This window comes from Neolamprologus brichardi, chromosome 16 (assembly GCF_056152115.1).
Source record: "Neolamprologus brichardi isolate AB-2024 chromosome 16, ASM5615211v1, whole genome shotgun sequence".
Classification (NCBI taxonomy): domain Eukaryota; kingdom Metazoa; phylum Chordata; class Actinopteri; order Cichliformes; family Cichlidae; genus Neolamprologus; species Neolamprologus brichardi.
This window is the reverse complement of record NC_142119.1, coordinates 33,932,648-33,957,605: the sequence shown is the minus strand read 5'-3', so window position 1 is coordinate 33,957,605 and position 24,958 is coordinate 33,932,648.

Genomic DNA, 24,958 nt, shown 5'->3' with positions numbered 1-24,958 from the left:
AATGACAGTCAATATGACTTGAAATGGTGCAAGATTATCACAGAGCTGCTAATGTGACTCAGAATGGAGACGCTCTCTTGAGAACATGTTGAAGTGTCTTCGGTCAGTGTGGGCACCATTGTCCACCTTTGGTGTGGGAAGGCTTTGTCTTGGCAGTGGTTTTAAGATATATATATATATATATATATATATATATATATATACACACATATATATATATATATGTATATATACATATATATATATACACATACATATATATATATATATATATTAGGGGTGCAACGATACTCGTATCGATATTGAACCGTTCAGTGCTTTCGGTTCGGTACGCATATGTATCGAACAATACAAATTTTTTTATTTATTTTATCAACTTTTCTTCTGACGATGCTGTCTGTGTTGAGAGCTCAGTGGATCTGCGCTCGACAGTGCAGCCTAGGTTGAGTAGTCGAACACAGATTCACTGAGCGCAAGCTAGCGAGACAGAAGCTAAGCTCTCGTTGCAACATGGTAAATTGAACCTCCTCCACCCTCATTCAGATCTGGCGTTTGGAACTATTTTGGTTTTCATGTGACGTATGACCCTGAAGGTAAGCGCGTCATGGACTAAAGTAAAACAGTATGTCGGAAGTGCCATGCAATGCTCAATTACATTGGTGGGAACTAGTGCGTTAGCGCAGTTAGCTCGTTAACGTGTTGGCCGTCCAGCCCCACGCACGGGGCGATCCGCGGTAGCTCGTTAACAGAGATTTGCCGTGTTGTGGCGTTAACGTCATTTCAAGGAGATTTACGCTGACAGCACTAGTGGGAACACAACGAATATGACTGCACATTTACTCCGACATCATCCTAGTGCAAAGACAAGTGGAAGCAGACAAAAACAACAAGCACGCATGCTACAAACTTTACCCGAGTCATTTAGACAGCCGTTAGCACATGATTCTCCTTATGGGGACCTGATATGTTTAATATGCTGCTGAGAATATAGCCCAGAAGAAGCGTATAGTAGAGCTTTTATTTTGGAAAGAGACATTTCTCTGTAATAAACTCTCTTTTCCAAAGATGAGTGATTTCTCGATCAGATAGATTTATTTTTTTATTACTTTGTTGTTTCAGCAACATTAAAATAAAAAACTGTACTTTTGAGTTAAAATATATATTTATAATTTTAATAAATGACAAATTAAAAAGGCATGAACATTTTTTTGTATTGAAAAAATATCGAACCGTGACACCAAAGTATCGAACCGAACCGAACTGTGAATTTTGTGTATCGTTGCACCCCTAATATATATATACATATACACATATGTATGTATGTAACAGACGGTGGGGTGATCTTGATGTAGCCTGCAGAAGCCCATAAAATGCAAGACACAATGAGACAAGAATGCAATTAACATGTAGCTATATATAACTGCACCTCCTTTTACCGTAGCTTCCCTATGCCTGATGCCCTGGCACCATTGTCACAGCTTAACAAGGTACACAGAAGGCTAGAATAGTCGTGCAAACAAGGTTTTATTTCCAACAAATAAAGGAGTATAAAGGAGTCATTTTGCTTACAGGGTAAGCCTGTAATGAAGAGGAGGCGCTGGGGCTCAGGAGGTTAACAGAGAGTCACCAATGGAGAAACTGAGACAGCTGAACTGAGAAGGTGCAATGAAGAGAAAAGAATAAAAGGTGAAGCAAAATATATAAATCTATCTATATGTGGATGTGAGCTGTCCAGGGTCTACCCTGCCTCCTGTTCCATGATAGCTGGGACAGGCTCCCCACCCTCCACCCTTCTCTCTACAACCCCAAAATGGATAAACAGAAGAAAATGAATGGGTAGATCCTGTAAGACAGCTGAAGTTAGGTTTACCTAACTATTTTTCCTGCTCCTGAAGGTTTCTCTTTCTGATGCCTTAATTTGCAACAGCGAAGGAACAAGATTCTGTAAACTTTAGCAGAAACTTCACTGGATGAAACTTTTCTTTGTGTTCAGCTATAATAATGCAGCTTGTTAATGTCCACGGACAAATCTTTTCGTCTGGCACTGGCAAAGAAGCCAAGTAACCTTGCAATAATATTCACAGTGGTGAAGTTTTGAACTGAAAGCTCAAAAAAAGTTTTCATTTGAGGTCCTTTAAAAACTATCAATCAGCAAAGGAGAACAAAGCTGGTCAAAAGATGGAGGTTTCAAGGTTCAAGGTTCTTTATTTGTCACATGCATAGTTATACAAGTATAACACACAGTGAAATGTAACCTGACACGCTCCACGACATGTGCAAAAATGGGGGATAGGGGAAGAACATTATATATATATAGTATATACATTGGGTGAATGTGCAGTAGTAGCAGCAAGCAGGTGAATTCTGTACATTAATATGAATAGACATCTGACTATTTTACAGAATAGACAATATAAACATATTTAAAATTAAAGGAATTTGGAATGTACATTGTGCCTGGGTTTATAGTGTCTGAAAGAGAGTCCTGTTTCAGTCAATTATAGATGATGTGAGAGGGCGGGTGTGTGTGTTTAGGGCCCGGATGGCTTGGGGATAGAAGCTCCTCTTGAGTCTAGGTTTCACAGTTACACTGTTTGGCCTGAAAGCTGTCTTTTATCACTGTAAATACAATGGAAGCATTATAAAAGTAAAACACGGGCGTAAAATTCAAAGTATCCAATGCTTACATGGACTATTTCACTTCAGGACTGTTACAGACTGCTGCAGTTTTCAATCAGTAATCGGCTGAGTGTTGGAAACTCAGTGAGTTTTGCTTTGAGTCCCATTTTACCTCCCGAGATGATCCTTTGCTAATAAGATGCAGCAGATTGTTTCAAATTTTCAAATTACCTCCTAAAAGACAAAGAACCTGACTTCACTGAAGCCAGCTGGTACCTGCAGCTTTAAGCCATTCCTCAAATCACTCAGAACAATCGCTGCTGAACGGTATATTCACTCAGACACTCACTGACTCTCCTCATTGACTAACTGCTGCTTGACAACCGGGAGGGCTCCTGGGGGAAAATCTTCTCATTGCCATGGCTACAGGGACCGGGTATGACGGCGACAGCATTAATTATTTTAGCATCGGGAGCGACAGAGGCTGACGCCCGGTGGGACAGCAATGGAGGACCAATAGTAATTAACCACTGCCTGCTCTCACGTGTCACTTCCTGTGCTCGGGGTGTGCACGCAGGAGGTCGTGATGTTCTCCTGTAATTACTGCATGTTCAGTTTCTCCTCTTTGCTCTCATTAGTTTGATTAAAATGATCAGCGATGAAAATGACTGAGAAGGTGTAGATGCCAACTTTCCAAGCATAAATGACTTTATTTCAGAACATTTAAATGATTTTCTTCACCCTTTTTTAAAATTTGTTATGATGTGGTGCTGTAAACATTCAGTCTGTTTGCACCTGCAGTTTTGGGCTTGAGGATGATTTCAAATCACTCGTGGATCATTTTATGATGCCGTTGTTGCAGAAAGAATGAGCGAGCTGGCTGCACATTATGCTTCCATGGTCATTACTGGTTTTGTGTGTGTGTGTGTGTGTGTGTGTGTGGTACTGCAAAGAGGGACTGGTGTGCAATTCCCCTCTTCTTTCAAATATTCTCCCAACCAAAGCCATGCAAATTGTTCTTTATTAGTTGCAGTTCACATGTCACCCCTTTCTAAATAAATATGAACAACAAATACATTGAAAGGAAATGCAAACATGAGGTTTTTTTTTAATATAATGAATGAAACACTTCCAGTACTCAGAAGGTGAGTCACAAACACTTTCACACTAAGCATATCGACAATATATCCACCCCCACATCCACTCATTTTCCTATGATTAGGGTTCAGGGCAACCGTGGGCTGGAGGATATCCCTGCTGTCAGAGGTTTTAAAGGCAGGGTAAGACCTGAAAAGACTGCCATTCTATTGCAGGGCTAACATGGGCCACTAATCACACCTATAGCCAATTTCAAATCATCAGCTAACCTAACCAGTGTTGCCAACTTAGCGACTTTGTCGCTATATTTAGCGAGTTTTCAGACCCCTAAAAAAAGACGTGAAAGCGCATATCGCTTTTACTCTCAACAAGCAGCGGGTGCTGTAACGCAGTCAGTTCTTCTTTTACTCTTTTACTGTTTTGTGGATCACAAGGTTTAAAACTACTTATAAACACACACACACAAAGTAACTCCACCAGAGTGCCAATTTCGGGTCACTTTTGCCGGTCCAAGCCCGGATTAAGGAGCAGGGTTGGAATTGTGACATTAAAAAAACAATAATTGCTAAAATAAATTTAATTCGTAGTTCTAAATAAATTCTAAATGCATTTAAGACGTTTTTTACTCACTTTATGTCTCTTCCACGATGTTATTTCTCTCTCCAACAACATAGATTACAATTACATTAGCATGACCAATTATGCAAATTAGGTGATGACGTCATTTGGTGACTTCTAGCGACTTTTAGGACAGCCAATAGCGATTTTCCTTACTGAGGAGTTGGCAACACTGAACCTAACATACTTGTCTTTGGGAGAAAGCTGGAGATCTCATGCAGGCACAAGGAGACAATGCAAACTCCAGCAGAAAGGCACCAGTCAGCCTGTGGATTCAAACCTATGAGGCGACAGTGCTAACCGTCACACTGCAATACATCAAGCGACCATGTATTTTTTACATTTTATAATATGTGCACCACATTATCCACTTGTAGTGACTTCAATTACATTATTTTCCGCACTATAAGGCGCCCTTAAAATCCTTTAATTTTCTCAAAAATCAACAGTGCACCTTATAATCCGGTGCGCCTTATGTATGAATTCTGGTTGTGCTTCATTTTATGTGGTACACGGTGCTCAGAAATCTGTCAAAAAATGTTTTAGTTCAACTTTGGTACGTCTCATAGTAATCTGGGTCCAAAACTCTGTCCGCTTCAGGTCCCAAAGTCAAATGAACACTGCGACATCACTGAGACTTAAATACCATCTAAATTCTTTCATCTGTAATAAAATGATCAGTGTTGCTGCTTTATCAGGTGTAACAATTAAGTTTAACATCCAGACATCCATGAAAACAGAATTTATTAAATTGAAAAGAGTTAGAAGTTAGCAGGAAGTTAGCTCGCTAGCTTCCACCTAAGCATGATATAGCATGTTCTGACTGAGAGATTTGTGAAAAAATGAAAACGTACAGCTCTGTTATCACTTCCAACATAAATGAAGACAGAAAACTAAACAGCAGTGATGTTTGTAGGGTTACTGAAGTTGGGCTAGCTGGTTTATAATGATGTGCTACGTGATCGCTAGCGACACAGCTATGTTAGCATGACATAAACACAGTGAAGCTGGAGGATGAACGTTAACTTTTTTTCCACTCGATAAAAGTTAACGTGAGGGTTCCTGATGGTTAGGGACAAATGCAATCGCATGGCAGGAGTCATTAATATACTGCAACAACATGGGAATAGAGCAGCTGCGAGAGAATTCAACATTAATGAATCAATGTTACGGAAGTGGAGGAAGCAAAACGAAGTTTGACTTATCTGACTGTTTTGTTTTGCTTAATGCGCCTTATAATCCGGTGCACCTTATGGTCTCAAAAATATGGTATTTAACTGCTCACAGAAATGTATTAACGGAAAGATTTTGGTGTGGTTTAATACATAGATGAGGGACAGACAGTGTTGGGAAGGTTACTTTTAAAATGTATTCCATTACAGATTACAGAATACATGCCCCAAAATGTATTCTGTAACGTATTCCGTTACATTATTCAATGAGAGTAACGTATTCTGAATACTTTGGATTACTTAATATATTATCATGCTGTTTACAACTACATGAATGTACTATTGCTGTGATTTATTACTGTTACTGAAGGTCCGCGGCTCCGAACCGTAGTAAAGGGACCTCTGGCTAATACGGTGGGTTCTGTGTCGGCTCGTAGCTGAAAACTAGCTTTACTTTGTTGTCTGGGTCAACTTTGCTAGCGAGAGACAGAGAGAGGCGTTGAAAGGCTGCTCCAACAGAACTTATTGTTTCGGAGGAAAACACGAACACGGTGTACAGTCGAGTCTTAACAGCTTACTTACAACTGGGCTCGTCAGGCTCTCTTCTTGGCTGCAGTGGTTATTATTATATTTACATGCTTCCAGCTCCCGTTTCTGCTCGATGACAGCTCGTACTTTTCCTTTTCCTCCCTCCCTCGCTCACAGACACATAACGTGTATGGCAGTCCATTCTCCCTGCAGCACGGACTACACTGCCCATGATGCTACATTCTTTAGAGCTATACCTGTAGCATTCTGCCTGTTAGCTTAGCACAACAACAACAACAGGCGCTCTCTCACCCAGGAAACACGCAGAGAGAGAGCGTCACCCTATAACCATGGCAACCGTAACGCTGCCACCTGGAACAACAGAACGTAGCTGTCAAACAAAACCCAAACAGTCCTGACCCGCCACAATATGAAACAGGGAAGTACCGCCGTGTAATCCATTTATTTCAACAAAGTAACTGTACTCTAAATACCACCTTTTTAAACGGTAACTGTAACGGAATACAGTTACTCATATTTTGTATTTTAAATACGTAACGGCGGTACATGTATTCCGTTACTCCCCAACACTGGGGACAGAATGAGTTATTTAACACTGACCCACTGGAGGGACTCACCTGCAGTCCAGTCTCTTCAGGGCTTTGCAAGCCCACCATCAACTCCGACCACCATCTGTGCCTGTTACACTGAAAAAAAAGTTGCCTTCGAACAAAATTCAGCCAGTGAAAACAACTAATACTGTAAGTAAAGGATAGGAAGGTGGACAAGATTTAAACATCATGTCTCCAATAATACCAGCAGATGTTTCACGTGTGTCTGATTGATATACAGGACAAAAGTCTGGCTTAGCATAAAGACTAGAAACAGCATTTTTAGCTTTTTAACTTCACCCATGGGCAGGATTCAAAGATCTGGTGCAGCTGTTGAACCCTTTAAAAATGTCTGACACAGTCAGCGAGTGCACCATTAAGTTTTGATGATGGGTTATGAGTCATTCTGCAATCACAATGTGTGTGCATAATGGGTCCGAGTGTGTGCGAGTTGCTATTGCATTTTAAATGCATTTTAAATGAAGTCACAGTATATTTGAAGATGTGATACGGTGTGATGACGGCGGTGTTAAAGCCTTTCTGTGCCAAGCAGAAGATTTTTTTTTTTTTGCTTTAAAACGATGAGATCATTCTTCCAATGGAGAACTCTTGCTCTGCTTTGGCATGTTTTATTCAGAGATGACATCATGTTACCGGAAGACTTTGCTCCCCTCTTCACTGAAGGTCATGTCAAGCAGAAACCAGCCTGAAAGCAAAGCATGTGTGGTTGTATTTAAAAAACACACGCACGCACAAACACACACAATTTTGTTTCAAATGCTCTAAAAGAATTTTTTCTACTTTTGTGTTTCTGCTGCTTTTCTCCAAACTTCTGTGAACCACAAACCTTATCGCACATACTGTATCCACCCACTCACATACTGTACAGACACACGCACCTACACACACACACAGTTGAGCTTCCCACATGGATAGACTTGAACACACATGCCTATTTGCCCCTCTGAAACTCTTCGCTGTGCAGTCTGAAAGCTCCCAAACTGCTTCCCGCCTCCTCACCTCCTGTCTGTACTCCATCTCCATCTATCCTTCCATCCTCTCATCCGTCTTTCGGTTCATATCTCATGTATCGTCCTCCTCTCTTACTAATTCCTCTGCTGTTTGAGGTCCTGGCACGGACGTCTCTCTCGGGAATAGAAAATATAGAAAGCACTGATTGCAGCACACGGTGTATCAGTATCGAGGTAAAGGAAGACAGATGATTGATGATCTCCCCGTAAATGTTAGACCGTAGTAGACACAGTGAGCATTAATGAGTGGTCTTCTTAAATGTAATAAAGTTTGGTGGCTCCTCTGTACCTGCTTCGAAACAACAGATGCATCCAACCATTTGCCGCATATTACCTCACACTGTGTCAGAAAACTAAATCTCATTTATCCAGCAAGTGTAAAAAACAACAAAAACTCACTTGCACTAAAGCACTTTGTGTAAAAGAGGTAACATTGTTATTTTCCAAACTGTTTGATGGCGCATTGTTGTAGAGGTGGTAAAAAGCGGCATAATGGACCAAAAAGGGGGGGCTATTTAAAAGTAATGAGCCTTGTGGGTGGTTTTTATGCCAGGCATTTAAACTGCTGATTTTATTACATATATTTATTTCTATGTTTTCAGCTTAACGCTATATTGGCTCTTGCATTTTCTGCAAAACAAGAGAACAATATATTATTGATATTGTAATTTCAAGAAAAGCAAGAAGAAAAATCGAACATATGGAGTCTTTATTGATTTGTGCTGACAGTTACGATACCTGCACCATCCTTTGTAGCAGTACTCAAAGCCAACAGTTCATCTCCTCTGAACTGTTCGCCAACACTGCCGCGTTTAGATGAGGACACCAGACGGACTCTACAGATTTCTTATCTCCTCTGCGCCATCTGTAATTCATTTGAATGAATGCCACAGGTAGTTAGCTTTTATTTTGGTATCTTTGCCTGAATATCTGCCACAGCTCTAAGAAAGACACTATCAGGATATAAAACCATCTCCTTCTCAGATGCATATGAACACATTGTATTTTCTCAATGCAGGCTTGGCAACATTAGTTGCTTTTCTTGTATAATGACTAATATTTAGGAATGAAATAAATCAGCAAAAACGATTAAAACAAGAAAAAAAAAGAAAAACAACTAATATGTCTTTGACTTGTAGAAACGATTACACAGCAGGTTTTAAAATTAGGTACATAAAATCTCACAAGAACAACAAAATATGACATATTGCAATACTTCTCATGTATTACCCTTTAAGACCTACCATAGAACCAAGTCCGCCAGAGCTTATATTATAGTTTTACATGCTGTGGAGCCATTTTTGGGAGCATTTCAAGTTGATATACATCAATACAACCATTATAGCCCAAAGTTTAATAATATGTCTGCATTAAGTGCATAGTAATTACATAAATTGCAAAAAAGTGCAATAAAATACAAAAAAATTGAAAATCGTTTTTGTTTTTTTAACATATATTTCTAGTTAGAGAAATTTAAGAGGCTTATCCCTCAAAACTGTAAATACAAAAAAGTTGCACAAAATAGTTTCCCACCACAGGAAATTTATTTTGAGTGTCCTCATAGTTTTATTTTTGAAATACACCAATTTTTATATACTGCAGGAAAAACGAAAATAAATATTATAATGCAAATTTGCAAAAAAGCAGCATATGCATCAAAATAAACTATTTCCAGCAGTGCAATATGAGTCCTAAGCATCCCAGAAACCACACAGAAAGTCATAAAGTCAAAGATAACTTTTAAAAACACCAGTATAGGCTCATAAGGCCCTGATGGTAAAAAACGACATTTCCGCAAAATGACGTCACTTCCGGTTTCGGGCAGGTCATGGCGGACATGCAATAGTTTGCACTGATGGACGTAGGAAGTGTTATGAACAGCTGATCGGATCGGCAAAGCGTGTTTCTGGAATATTATGTTTTTGTTGCTGCAAGTGCTTTTTATGCAGTTTTTGCAAAGCTATATGTGGAAGGAAACTGTGACCGAGGACAAGCTGATGGCATAAGATGTAAGTACAACTCCTCCGGTTTCATATGCAAAAAAAATTATTGAGCTAGCTTACGCGGTTGCAGTGCTACCGGGATTTAAAAATAGTTACACAAAACAGAGCGTGCCCGCTCCAACCGGCTTTAAAGGGTTAATCAATAATTTCTCGTGTATTAAAAATAATAAATATTCAATATTTATTATTTAAGTATTAATTAAATCATGTTCTCACTCATTTAAGGTTGTATTTACTTGATTTTAAAATCATTTTATCTTGTCCTAAAACATAGCTGCCGCCACCATGACTGTACTAATGAGGTACAGCAGAAAACTCCACATAAATGAAGTAATGCCACGCAAATAAAGGAAAGGAAATCTCAAACTTGAAATTTTTATTTACCCATTTGGCTCGTTGCTCTCTCCTTCAAACCCTCACAACCCTGCTTTTGTCAGAGCTCTGGAGGTATAAGAGTCTGACGTGAAACACAACTATTGTTGTAGCTTGAAGCTGTTCTGTGTTAAGAATTAAAAACATTTGCTCCTATATTCTACAAATAATAATAAATGTAATTATATTTGAGCCATAAGCTGGCAGAACGTTCATCAGCCCAGGGGTGAAGTGCAGCTTTTCGTAGCAAAACATTAATCTAATAGGTATCTGTGTGTGTGTGTGTGTGTGTGTGTGTGTGCCTGTTAAGATGGACCACAGGCTATAAAATCTGTCTTGTTAGAAGGATAGCTGGAGGTTAAAGAAGAATCTGAAACAGGAGACGGAAAGCTCTTTAATTCCATATGAGCGAGGCTGCAGTGGTATTATTTTTTTATATTTTTTTCTTTTGCTGTTGTCCCTTAGGACATCACCATTGAAATCTGTTTCTGTGTGTGTGTGTGTGTGTGCAGCCACCTGCTGAGCAGTGCATAGAAACTAGACTGGGATTTTGCCGTCAATACTTCAGGGTCTGTCTGATAAGCTTGGCCTAGGGGAAGAAACTAAACCAAAATAACAACCCAGAAACAGAGAGAGAGAAAAAAACATGTAAAGGGACAAAGATGACAAGACAGCACAACAGCACGAGTATAGCTAACTCCCAAAGTGCTTGGAGAATGCTCCTTTTTTTACAAATTAAGACAAAATTTCACTTTGGCTTTAAATAAAAATAGTAATCCACTAATATGTATCACCATGAATAACCAGGCTAAGAGCCTGTTCTCTGGTTTGTTTGGGTGATCTTTACTGGACGTCTGTTAACCACACAAACAGCTAAATAACAGACTCTGGATGACAGGAATCTTCTTATGTGACTGTTGATGTTGTTGCTATTTGTTTCCGAGGGTTTCTTTCTGGGGGTCTACCAAACGACCAACAGACCACAGTGTGATACACGCTGATAAACTAGATCTTAGGGATGCAACGATACCAATTTTTTCAAACCGATACGATACTGATACCTGGATCTGAGTACTTGCCGATACTGAGTACAAAAACCGATACTTCTACCACACACACACACACTGCCCGTGGATTTTCTCTTGACATTTTCATCGCTTTTCCAAAACCTGAGTTAAAGTTGGCTGTTCCACACTGCTGACATTTTGTTTAGCCTAGCTACAGCAGCCTCCAGTTTCTCTTTTTTATCTGGAGCCGCCAGTCTCACTCGTCTAACCCTGTGCCTGTTTAGCGCGGGATGTCCCCCTAGTGGTCAATCTAAAAAACTACAACAGAAATGACAAGCCACCCTCTGATTAATGAAATAAGTTGGTATCGGTTCATGGTATCGGTTAACTTTTACGAGTATGAGTACACACACATTTTACAGTATCGGCCCCGATACCCGATACCAGTATCGGTATCGGTGCATCCCTACTAGATCTATAATCATAAAACCGATGATATGTTTAAGAACAAATTTTATGATTCTTCAGTAAGCATTCAGAATTTAACCGAAATGATTAAAGAAATAACGGCTCTGCATTTATGTTGAAGACCTCAGTGTATTGTGAAGTTAGCGCACTAACCAGCTAGCTCCATTATATTTGTCTCTGATGAATCCACTGATGTAACAAATAGAAAAGTGAATTTAATTCAATTCTGTTGTATTCATATAGAGATAAATCACACCAACATCTGCCTCAACCAATGATTTGCAAATTTGCAAACAGGCTCCATGCTACACCCCTTCCCCCACACGCCCAAACCCAACCAACACCAGGGAAAAGTTGTTGTAACTTACCCAGCGCACCATCATGCAGGTTGATTGTTTAAGGATTGTTTTCTTTGTTGTAGCAACGTCAGTTCAAAACAACAGGACAGGCATCAAGGAGGAACAACAGTGATCTCCTTTAGAGAAAGATATCAAAGATCTTTTTCAACTCCTTTTCAAAAGAGGTGATCTAAAGGGAAACGGTCAAAAGAAATCAAAGAGCTTGTTTCATTTAAATCTGGTCCGTCTCTCCTTCAAGGTCATCTTCTCGTGCACCTGCGAGCCACTTTAAGAGTGGCTGCTGTATTTAAAAAGCTCTGTGGAAGCACACTCGATTAACTGAGAAGCACTTTCTAAAGAAAGTTTCAGTTGACTAAATATGTTAATTCATAGTTATTCATAGCATGTGGTTTTATATCTTCTCTGCCAGCTCGACATTATCAAATCAAAATCAAATCAATTTATTTATGTAGCACTTTTCACAGGATAAAAACCACAAGTGCTTCACAGTAATATAAAACAGAAATGCATAAAATACATTAATAATCAAACACACAGCACAAATCTAATTAAAAGCCAACCTAAATAAATGAGTCTTAAGCTGCTTTTTAAAAGAATAAATACAATCAAGGCAACGTAATGCTGGAGGGAGAGTGTTCCTCAACCTGGGGGCCGTCGCTCTAAAAGATCTATCTCCTCTGGTCTTAAAACGAGTTCGTGGGACTACCAACAGCCTTTGATTAGATGAAGGGAGCGTGGGGTTCTAAAAGATCAGAAATGTAGGCAGGGGCATCACAATTCAAAGCTTTAAAAGTCAGTACCAAGATTTTAAAATGGTGTAATGTGCTCTCTTTTTCATGTCTTAGTTAACCCTTTAAGACCTACCATGGAAAGTCCGCCAGAGCTTATATTATATTTTTACATGCTGTGGAGCCATTTTTGGGGGCATTTCAAGTTGCTATACATCAATACAACCATTATAACCCAGATTTTAATAATCTGTATGGATTAAGTGCATAGTAATTACATAAATTGCAAAAAAGGGCAATAAACTACAAAAAAATTGAAAATCATTTTGTTTTTTTAACATATATTTCTAGTTAGAGAAATTTAAGAGGCTTAGGCCTCAAAACTGTAAATACAAAAAAGTTGCACAAAATAGTTTCCCACCACAGGAAATTTATTTTAAGTGTCCTCATAGTTTTATTTTTGAAATACACCAATTTTTATGTACTGCAGGAAAAACGAAAATAAATATTATAATGCAAATTTGCAAAAAAAAAAAAGCAGCATATGCATCAAAATAAACTATTTCCAGCAGTGCAATTTGAGTCCTAAGCATCCCAGAAACGACACAGAAAGTCAGAAAGTCAAAGATAACTTTTAAAAACACCAGTATAGGCTCATGAGGCCCTGATGGTAAAAAACTACATTTCCGCGAAAATGACGTCACTTCCGGTTTCGGGCAGGTCATGGCGGACATGCGATAGTTCTCGCTGACGTCTAATCCAATGTAGGAAGTGTTATGAACAGCTGATCGGATCGGCAAAGCGTGTTTTTGGAATATTATGTTTTTGTTGCTGCAAGTGCTTTTTATGCAGTTTTTGCAAAGCTATATGTGGAAGGAAACTGTGACCGAGGACAAGCTGATGGCATAAGATGTAAGTACAACTCCTCCGGTTTCATATGCAAAAAAAAAAAAATTGCGCTAGTTTACATGGTTGCAGTGCTACCGGGATTCAAAAATAGTTACGCAAAACAGAGCGTGCCCGCTCCGACCGGCTTTAAAGGGTTAAAAGCCTTGCAGCAGCATTCTGGACTAACTGGAGACGGTCAAGATTCCTTTGGTTAAAAAAACAAAAAGACTGTTACAATAATCTAAGCGAGGTGAAGTAAAAGCATGAATAACCATTTCTAACTCAGACTTAGACAGCAAAGTTCGCAGTTTGGAGATGTTTCTTAGCTGAAAAAGGCAGTTCCTAATCAACTGGTGAGAGTGTTGTTCTAGGGACATGGCAGAATCAAACATCACACCAAGGTACCTGAGGCTCAGGTGAACAGATGAGCCAAGAGAACCAAGATGCTGTTTGATTAGAGATATCTGGTTGTCAGGGGCAATAACTAATGTTTCTGACTTCTCAGAGTTCAACTGTAAGTTGTCACCAAGCCTCTGTTCAATGGAAGCTAAACATTTAATTAAAGATTATTATTATTTTAGGCTTACAAAATAAGTGTCACCATTACACATGTAATGAGCATCTTTATTGTGTCGAATCATTCATTTTTGTGTCTCTACAAGCTGTGGAGCAGGTCATGGAAGGCATTTTAATGCTATACATACATATATTTCTACTTTAGCATATATAATGCAGCTAAATAACATTCTCTATAATTTATTTTTATTTATATATTTAACGGAGAGAGAAAGAGGACGAGTAAAAAGATTTTTAAAAATGTAAGTGAACAGACAAAAACACTTTAATCCGTGAGGTTATTCATATTTTCTACCCTGAGTTTAATTTACTTCAGAACTATGGAAGACCTGAAGATGGAGCGGCGTTGTGTGTCTGTGTGTGTGTGTGTGAAGGAGGGGTGATACTGAATAATTCAAGTGTTCTGTCCAAATTCTTTGGTGAAGCCAGGCAGAACGAGGACAACATGCAGTGCCTGTCCCCCCCCCCTCTGTGTGTGTGTGTGTGTGTGTGGGAAGGGGCAATAGAGAAGGTCAGTGATGTTGGGGGGCTGGGGTTGGAGGGGATTTAAATGGGATTTCAGCTTTAAAAAAGGTTCAGCAGAGACACAGCGCTGAAACTGGGTCAAGGAAATGGGTGAAGGTGAGTGTATCCACCAACAACACGCACCTACACACACAGGACGTCTGCAGGAAGCCCCCAGTGATGGAGAGATCTCTTCAAAAGTGATTGCTCTTCATTTATTTAAAAATGTATTTTTTTTGGGGGGGGGGGCTGAAAAAAAGAACATTAAATAAACTACCAGAATTTACATTAATAGGACTAAACAACCCTCAATGCTATTTTTAAAGCGTTTCTGTGCCTCTCCTCTGTAAGGAACAAACCAGTGATCAAGCTTTTTCCCTGTTACCCGGTCGACAGTATCCATGGATGCAGTTATAAATGTCTGTGAGGGTTTTTTTTGTGTGTGTGTATGCTTGTGTTTGCTTTGTGGTTTCAAAATAAAGAGGACAAGCTTGTGTTAAGATCTGCATGAAACAAATTCTGTTTACCTGTGTCCTGTACAAAATGTACCACGCAGATATGAAGACAGAGATCAGGGCTGAGAGTAGACCAGAGGAAAATGCAATGGTTTGACATTATTGGAGCCAAAAGACGCCACCGGCGTGAAGTCTCTTTTACCGCAGGTTCAATTTGTCAGATGATTTCTGATGATAGCAGCAATTTGACTGATTCATCGGTGCAGCAGAACGGGCTTTACTGTTTGACTGGTTAACACATACAATTTATGAGCTGTGTTTAATCACAGTTTTTTCGCTCATCAAGTTGTCTGATAATGCAGACATAAAAATGTGTAAATGAGAACCACTGAATAACGAGCTGCTTTAAAACACAGTGACAGGCAGCAGGAATGTGAAGTGGAGAAGGAGCCGACATCAACAGAGGAAGTTGACTGCGAGTCTCGCTTCTTAACCGGACGGATCAAATACGACTCAAAGGAAGAGATTTATCTGCTTTCCTTTTGTTCCAGTTTTTCAGTTTGGGTGAAGATTTTTCTGAACAACAACCTGAAAATTGGTTTAGTAGTAGCTGGGGGTTGAAATATTTCTACCACAAATCTTATCTCTTCTTTGTTATAGGGACCTGTGCACTTCAGGAAAACAGTTAAGGCCAGGGGAGGATGGTCCTTACCTGCAAGGGACATTAAAAAAGCCTGTTTGATGAGTTTGTTGGGGGGTTTTGTATTCTTTGGTTCCTTAAATAAGCCTATATGGTCTGCTAAGAACAACTCTCACTCTTTTCTATTTCCTGTTCACATAAAAGCCAAATTTTACACTGGTTGCTAAAATAGAGGAGGATGTTCTTGCCTTACAAAAAACTCCCCCAAAACAAGACTGTCTCTTAATGGTATTTAAATAAAAGGAGGACTAGCAAAGTCAAGTTCTCTGTATTCATTTTTGCACATTTAAAAAAAGAATCAAGACAGATGCTCTAATTGCAAATTCATTTGGAGTGGGCTTAAAAGCAACCATGAGGGAACTATATTACGTTAAGAAAAAGAAAGGAACATGGGCTTAATTAAAAGGACTAAATTGATCAAATACTTTGACTTTGCTTTTAATTATCACTCTCAAATGGACATTTACACCCATATGTGCTCCAGTCTTGATTAAAATGACTGACCAGGGCAGGTAACATTAAAATCACCCCTGCTATCCCTGGAGAAATAAAGCCTATACAAATGGGACACTTATCCAGATGTTTCCTCTTTGTAAACCCAAACACTCAATTCATTAAATAAATTAATTAATGTAAACTTAATCTTTTAAAAACAGTCCTACTAACTTAAATAGCACATTAAGTCCTTCTAAGAAAATATATATAAATATATATACTTTATAATTCAAGTATTTATTAGATTTTGCATTTTATAACAGCAAATACAAAGATGCAGCAACCAAAAGCAAGAAGCAAACAAACAAACAAACCCCCCCCCCCCCCAAACAAACAAACAAACAAACAAAACAAAACAAAAACAGTGAGGTTTTAACATATGTTGTATTAAGCTCAAATGTCCAAGTCAGGTAGACATGTAGGTGCAAAAATTGTCCCACTGTTCCACCGCAGCTTCCGTCACATGATATATTTTTCCCAGCATCTTTTCGCACGCAACATTCCCAATCATTCTTTCTTTCCAGATTTTAAGCGTTGCGGTATGGGAGTCCTTCCAGTGTTTCAAAATGACACGGGTACATGTTACCAATGCAGTACTTAACACTCTAAACTGGTGTTTATTTAATTGCGGCACCTCTCCTTTGTCTCCTAGTAGACATAATTTAGGTGATCTGGGTCGGTTACAAAGTGTCCACCCCTGCAAATAATTCAGTACAGTGTTCCAAACTGGAAAAACCAGGGAAGAAAATATAATTTAATTTTACTTATTTATTTCGATTACATGGCAGTCAACTTAAAGGATATTCATCTTTAGTTTGACATAATGCCTGATTTAGAATCTAAGAAAAGACAATGAAAAAAAGTAATCTTTGTCTTTTATCAGTTGCTGACAGGTTCTTCTTGCACTTATATTGTGCACAAAATTTAACAAATTGTGTTTTTTATTTGTTTGCTTTCTGATGCTTTTTATTTCTTTTTGAAACATTACATAAACATTTTAAACATTTAAAAGCCAATATATAACTTCAAAATAATGAACTTACTATAGTAAATTTATTGGGGCATACCTTAAAAAGAGTCAACTAAACTTTTTATGCATGTATGTAGTTTATGTAATATTCAATACTGAATTGTAAATTCATTCTTTTTCAAATACATTTTTATTCAGTGTTTTCATGAAAGCCTCATTTTCATGCATTGGCTAGTACTGAGGAGTACATACACCAGGTTTAAGGCCTTGAGAAACCTTTTGTTACAGTCGTGGTTAGAAGAATCACTAAAAATAAAAACGGGTATCCTTTTAACCAGTTTCAAATTTTATAAAATCTGCACTCAGCTTTTGCAGACTCCATTATCAGACGCTGTTCATTTTACGTTTTCGCTCTGACTCCCTGTTTAGCTGCGTGCCTAGCCTTTACCACTACACTTGCTATCTTGTATCATCTGCCCCCCTTCCTCCATTCACATAATGGTATGATCCAAGTCTGTCGTAGACTGTGATTGGCTGCATGGTGAATAAAGCAGATGGAGACAGTGTTTTTTTTGATACAATGCTCTCTATTGCAAACAGACATTCTAACAAAGTAAAATCCTTTCAAATTTAAAGGGGTGGAGTTAAAGAAAAATTCAGAAATGATGGAAAAGGCCAGGAGCAGTTGTTAGGTAAGTGGCGTGAGCTGGTTAAAGCAAAGAAAAGCTCATCTTTAGTTATTTAACCATGTAGTGAAATGAGTGAAGTCTTTGGGAGAAATATGTTGCTGCAGATCTGCTCAGTTAAAACAAAAGATGGTAGCAAATTTGTGTTCTCCTTCTTAAAAAAATATTTTGTAAATCTTTAATTCAGGCAATTATGTTTTAAGCGGCCTCATGAAAGTCAGGCTTCTTGATGTGTGCTTCTTATATAATCACTCACTCATCATTCTTGAATGAACTCTGATATGATGTGAGAATGTAATCAAACTGTTTGTCAGTGGGAACCATTAGCTAGCATAATGTTAGCTTATGAGCAGCGGTTGTTGTTGTTTAGCCGGCTTGGCTCGCAACAATATCAGGAATAAATAGAAATGTTTTAAATGCAGATTTACATGTATGTGGTCGTCAGCCAAACTGCTGTGTGCATAAAAATGTTGACTTCTGTTGTCTATAAATACTGTGTAGTTCTACCATTCTTTGTTTTCGCCAGCCTAAAAATAATTTAACCAAACTTTTCCCAAAATTTCATCACCTCCAAAACCAGGATTGTTGTGTTGCTGGCCTTCAGAGTAAATGTGCCTGCACACAAAACGCTAAATTAGGTTTTGTTTATTACACTATACATCCTTTTAGCTGTGAGTACATGCCTATTGATGTCTGTGTGCGTGTGTGTATGTTTTTCTTTGTGTGTGTGTGACAGTGACAAATGGAAGTAGCCTCCAGTCCATCTGTAAAGTGGCTGCTGCTTTGTGTGGCTGATAATAGCTAACAATAATTGTCATGAGATTTAAAATGACTCGTAATTATATTGCGCATTTCATAACTAGGTCCTGAGCTTGTTACACGCCGAGTTTTGTTTTCTAAGTCACGTTAACGTCATCACTTCTGTGGCACTGACGAACGACCGAGCCTGTGCAACGCTCAGCTCGGGCCGCATCAGCACAAGGCCTAATTCAATTTAGTTCAAATTTGTTCTAGCGAGCTGCTCATTAAGTTGGAGGTTTGTTTGTCTTCAGAAAACATTAGCTGAAAGTAGCTCTATGCGCTGTAATTGAACTCCTGTGTAAACCAGGCGAACACAAACTCATCATTCAGAGTAATGACTTTCATCTTTTTCTCTGATAGCCATACATAAGACAAGCAGGGTGCACAGGCATATGAAGATAATTAATGTTCTCCCGGAAAACTGTTTGGTGGTCAAAATCTCCCGCTGAACTGTACGTGTCACTGCTGCTCAAAGCCTCAGTCCTCCTACGGGCTTCTGTCTCCTCAACAAACAAATTAAATTAAGGGGTTTGCAGGCTATTAAAAAGCTAATCTGGGAGTTTCTCTCCCCCCCACTGATGAATTGGATGTTGAAAACAAGTTTCAGGCCTCTAAGAGACAAACAGTACCGAACTTTACTTGCAAAAAGCTAAATGACAAGAGGAAGCACTGATGCACAGTAGGTTAAGTATTAAATTAAGGCATATGAATATTTTTTTTAAAAAAACAGAAGAAATCTACAGGAGTCAAAAAGTAGTCTTGGCTAACAACTGAAATTAGATTTTTTTTTATACCTTGATTACTAATGATACAGGTTAAGAATTAGCCTATGTCCACATGTATTTGGGTATTTTTGAAAACGCAGATTTTTCTATGCGTTTGCACCTTTCGTCCACATGTAAACGGCGTTTTCGGTCACTGAAAACGGAGATTTCTAACAACTCCGGCCAGGGTGGATATTTTCTAAAACTCAGTTTTTGCTTTTACGTGTGGACGAGAAAAACGGAGAAAACGCAGCGTCAAAGGTGTGCACCTTTTTTTGACGTCACAGTGTGCGCCACGTTATTGTTTCAGTGAAATGAATTTCTACAATACTGTTACTGTTACTTGTTCTCTCTGCAGTGTTTAAATGCTTACATATATACACACAGTTACTGTCCCTCCACACATACGACTCGGTTCTGCTTCTATGCCCCAGCTTTGTTTACTTTTTCCCACCAAGGCTTCTAGACTTCTGATTGGCCAACATTTCTGCACGGTTAGGAATATAGCGCCACCTGCTGCTTTGGCATGTTCTTAGCAGCGTTTTCCTTCATTTCTGCCTTTACGTGTGGACGGGATTATTTTTTAAAACGGAAAATCTCCGTTTTCAAAAATACCCGTGTACGTGTGGACGTAGCCTTAGAAAGTTTTAGTTATGTTCAATTCACTCTAATGGATGGATGTGGTGTTTGTTTGTTAACCCCTGCACTGAGTTTGGATTTTTGCCTGTGGCCATTGTATTTGTTTTTCTTTAACGGCATCCTAAGCTAGCTAGCACGCTTGGCTAGCACACTTGGCTAGCAAGCTTGGCTAGCAAGCTCGGTTAGTAAGATGCATCTGTTGACTTGAAAAGGTCATGTTTTATGATGGTTCACTGGGCAGTGAAGCTTCTTCCCTTCTTAATAATACATAACAGTAAGTAATTTAGACTTACATGGATGAGGAATGGGACAGGATATGTAGGTGCATTAAAATGTGTGAATGCTAAGAGATGCAAGGACACAAATTGTTCAGTTTAAGATCCTACATTCATTTAAATACCAAACAGGTTATTTAATTGTATGTGAGATACAGCTAGCAATGTATCTCACACAGATTTGCTTGTTAAAAAGAAGGGGAGTTTCTAGGATCACACCTTTAGCGGGGCTCAGCCCCTGATATGCTGTTTGCAAACGTAGTTGATCATTTTCACATTCACAAATCTTCATTCAGGTGGGTACAGATTAGAGTCTTGCCTTTAAAACAAGCTCATTCGTTGGATGACCTGTTGCAGTTTCTAAGAATAGAATCACACTACATTAGATAAAATCAAAATGGTGTTTTCAAAAATGATAATAGTGATAATAGTTTTAATCTTTATGAAGACAAAAATGATGGCTCTTAATTATTTTAGTTTTGTAGGAGATTGGGCAGCGTGGACACCACAGTTTGTGAATGCTATAACTCAAGAATGAGGCGATGTAGAATTTTCAAATCAATATCTTGGTATTTTCTTATTAGCATAATTTTTTAGCTGCGGAAGTTGCTGCTTGGAGACAACAAACAATACTAACTAAAGCCACCACCAGAACTCATTAATCTGCTCCAGTTAGACCACTTCCTCTTCCTCTCTCTCTCCGACAGCAGCGCGTCTGGCTGTATTGATCTCTGCTGCTCTCTGTGTCCATTAGCGACCCAAGAGGCAGACGCTCTGTCTGTCTGAAGTGTGCGTGGCTCTGTGTGAGGGTTCATCAGATCCTCATCAAACACTCCAGAAGTCTCCATAGCAGAGGCCTCAAATATCACAAGTCTTATAGAGTTAGAGATGGGGATTATAGAGATTAGTTAAAGTAAACTGAGTTTGAGTTGATCAGTCTTAACTGCATCACGTACACGCTGATAATCAGAGAAATTGGGTGAAGATGCCACAATTCAATGGCTGGGCAATCAGATATTAAAAAGTAAAACATGCTTAGTATTTGTTATTTTCAGCAAATCTGCAATGCTAGTCATTTTTCATAAATGATGAGGTATTTGCTTTTCCCTTTAGGTTAAAAGGCAGAATAAAGGAAAATACTAATGTCCCGGTACTGAAATGATCACCAGAATCTGAATCATTTATCAGGGACTGTAAACCCTCCAAGGGATCTCTGAATCTCTGACTTGGAAATCCAAGGACTTCTCTATTTTGTATCATTGTGCACGTATGGCCTTTGTGTTTTGGTCTGTTTTAGATAGTCTGACAAAACATGACATTTGTAGCTGTCGCCTTGGGCTCTTTTTTCTTTCTTTTTTTTTAAAAAAAGGATTCAGCTTCCTGGATTCTTGCACTCTGTCAAACAGCAGAACCTTTTTTTCATGCTAGATTTAACCACTAAAGCCTCTAAAGCCTGCCTTATATCGCACAGTACAATTTCTCTCATTGGTGAATTTTAGCAAATATATTTTGCTCGTGACAATTACAAGAAAACAATCTATGGCACTCTGTTTGCTTAATGCAACAAGAAGCCGGGTAGGAGGAGCAAGGAGTATTTTCTGAGTTGCATTTTATTTATGTCTCAGTTTAAATAGACTTAAACACAGAAACAACTTGGATAAAATTAGCAGTGGGTTAAAACTGAACTCCTTTGTTGTCATTGCTACGGTCAAGTAAAACAACATAGGTTAAAATAAAAGCTGACTGTGGCTTGAAAGAGGAAACACATTGTTATGGCTCAGACAGCGTCTTTACTCGAACACAGGACACCAAAGTTTAACAGCTTTATTGCAGGTTAGCAGATCAAACAGTCAGCAAAGCAGGACTGGTGAGTTTTCTTTGGGTTAAAATGAGAGCTTGAGGTGAGAGAAGACGAAGGTATTACATCAGGAGTTGTTTTTAGGTCTCCCAATGACTCATCAACACACAGACTAGTGGAAAGTCATGGTTAGAAGTGAATATTGACTCATTCTTCAATGCTGGGAAAAAACGAACTCTACTGGTTTTTGTCAACCCATCTATCCACCCTGAACTCCTCTCCATGCTGACCTAAAGGTCCCATGGCTCTTTCATAGGGAGCTACATGTTGTGGCAAACTCCTCGCACAGTTGAACTATGGTATTGTTTTTTTTTAAGCAGGAGAGAGAAGTTATTGGTGCATGTGCACTAGCAGCAGGAATCACAGAGCATTGTTAACCGATGCTTATATTATTCTGTGTTTCAACAAGGCATGAAATAGAAAGAAAGGCAATATCAATCCATCACGCTAAGGAAAAGTTACAAGGACAAGAATTTATTGTTTTTGACTTCCCTTGTCACAAATGTCCACCACCTGACAGCATGAAAGATTACACTGAGTAAAGAAAAAGCAAGAATTCTGCACTTAATCTGTATCATAGAGGAAGAGCGGTAAGAGCTAAAGTCAGGAAAATTAAAATAGCGTGACTGTTCCAGTAAACTTTTCGAGCTCATCAGCCTGATTCAACACTTAGTGATGTCCAGTTCTCCTCGCCAGAAAATAATAGATTAAACTTCTTGGTGTTTTTGTATGTTCCCAAAACTTTCTTCAGCTTTAACAGTTGGATTTATGCTTTTCTACACTTGTTACATGGGTGAGCCAAAGACATCCAAAAATGGATTGGCTTTTTTTCTTTACTCCAATCCAGTTCCTCATTTAGTGGATTATACTATGAAAAGCACCCAGAGAGCAAGCACGCTTGTTTCAAACTCAACCAGTGCTTTTATAAGTGTATCTGACAAGTGGCTTAGAGCCAGAAACAAACAGGCCTACTTAAGTGGACATCATGTTTTCCCTTGACCTAATATCACTTGTATCGACTGACTTGCTTATTTATCTGAAAGCAGCAGCAGTGTGTGAGTGAGCGAGCGAGAAAGAGACGGGGAGAGAGAGAGTTACAGTAGACGCTGCACTTAAAACACAGCAAATATTCAGTGCAGTTACAAGAGGCTCATTAAAATTTGATGCTCTCCTCTCTGTGCAGCTCTTATCCAAGGTAATGGAGGCTAATTAGTGCTCATACATACACAGCATTGCTAATGGGGAGTAACAGGTTCTGTCCTATTGATTCAGATGACTCTCAGTGCTTCCTGGACCAGAGGGAAAAACATTAGTGCTGAATGCCTAAACTGTATCCACCAAGGAAATGTTGAATCAGGACGTATGGATGTTTTCTGCAAGTAAATAGCATAAGGTTGTGCCTGTATGTTCTTTTAAGGCCTTCTCACGCCATAAAAACTTTTCCAAGTGACTGTTTTAGGCACTGAGCAGTTTTACCTAGATTTCAACAGCAGGAAAGCAGCTCTAATGTTCATTCCCGTGATCCAAATTACCATTTCTCCTGAGATACTGCTCTCCGAGGGCCCAGGAAGTAATTGGAAGGAGTAAACAGTGTTGAATTTCACTAATTGATCCAGACTGCCATGAACAGCATTCATTCAGGCTTTGATCAAGCTGAATGTCAACATTAGGAATTCCTTTTAATGTTATTGATGTTTAAACAGAGGGTTGCTGCTGAGAAAGAATAAGAGACAACAATATAAGACGCGATGAGATGAAGTAGTGAAGCAAAAAAAAAAAAAAAAAACAGTTGGATTCACAAAGTGGTCCATACAGTAACTGATACAGCAGCAAAGGTAATGTTGATGTAAAGTAAATCGATGTCAGTGCCACTGTTTTTCAAATTTACTATGAGAACCATCAACTTAAATCTATTTTTCTTTTTTAAACTATGTAAATATACTCACATTTACAGAGCTCCTTTCCAGCCTTACTGGCTTTAGACCAGCGGTCCCCAACCCACATTGTTGTTTGGCGCCGGGCCGTGAGATTCATTCATGGTTTTATCGGTTTTTAGAGTTATTTTTTAATCGTTTTTATTGTAAACTCTGTTTCCCTGGGTCTTTTCCTGTGTGTTATTAATAAATCTTCTTTCTTTTTTGGTCCCGCTACTGGTTTTATTTGGTTGTATTTATCCGCGACACCTTAAAAGCCGGTCCATAAAAATATTGCTGGACATAAACCAGTCCGGAGGACCGCTGCTTTAGACTACAAGTCACAGTTGAGCAGTCCATTCATGCAGCACTTTATTCTGTACACTTTAAGTAAGCAAGTTTTTCAGCTCTGAAAGGAAGTGGGAGGAAACCCACACAGAAGCTTTTTGCTGAAAGGCGAGATTGTTGACCACTCCACCATCATGCTGCCTGGTGTAAACCTGATCTGGGAAAGCACAAGATGTGCATCAAATGTTTAGGAGTTACAACCATTTAAAAAATAATAATTTAGTCTCCCATTTTAAGAGGTTTAAGATGTGTCATGTCTGAGATAAACAAGGAATAAAAAACATGAACTAAATGTGTGAGAACAGCTAATGTCATACAGTTAGGTCCATGTATATTTGGACAGCGATGCCTGCATCTAAAGTTTGCACATGGACATAATGCGTATACTCACAGTTTTCATTTCAGGGTGTTCACGTTTAAGTTGAATGAAGGGTTTGAGAGTTTGAGACCACAACATGTGCAATCCTAAAGG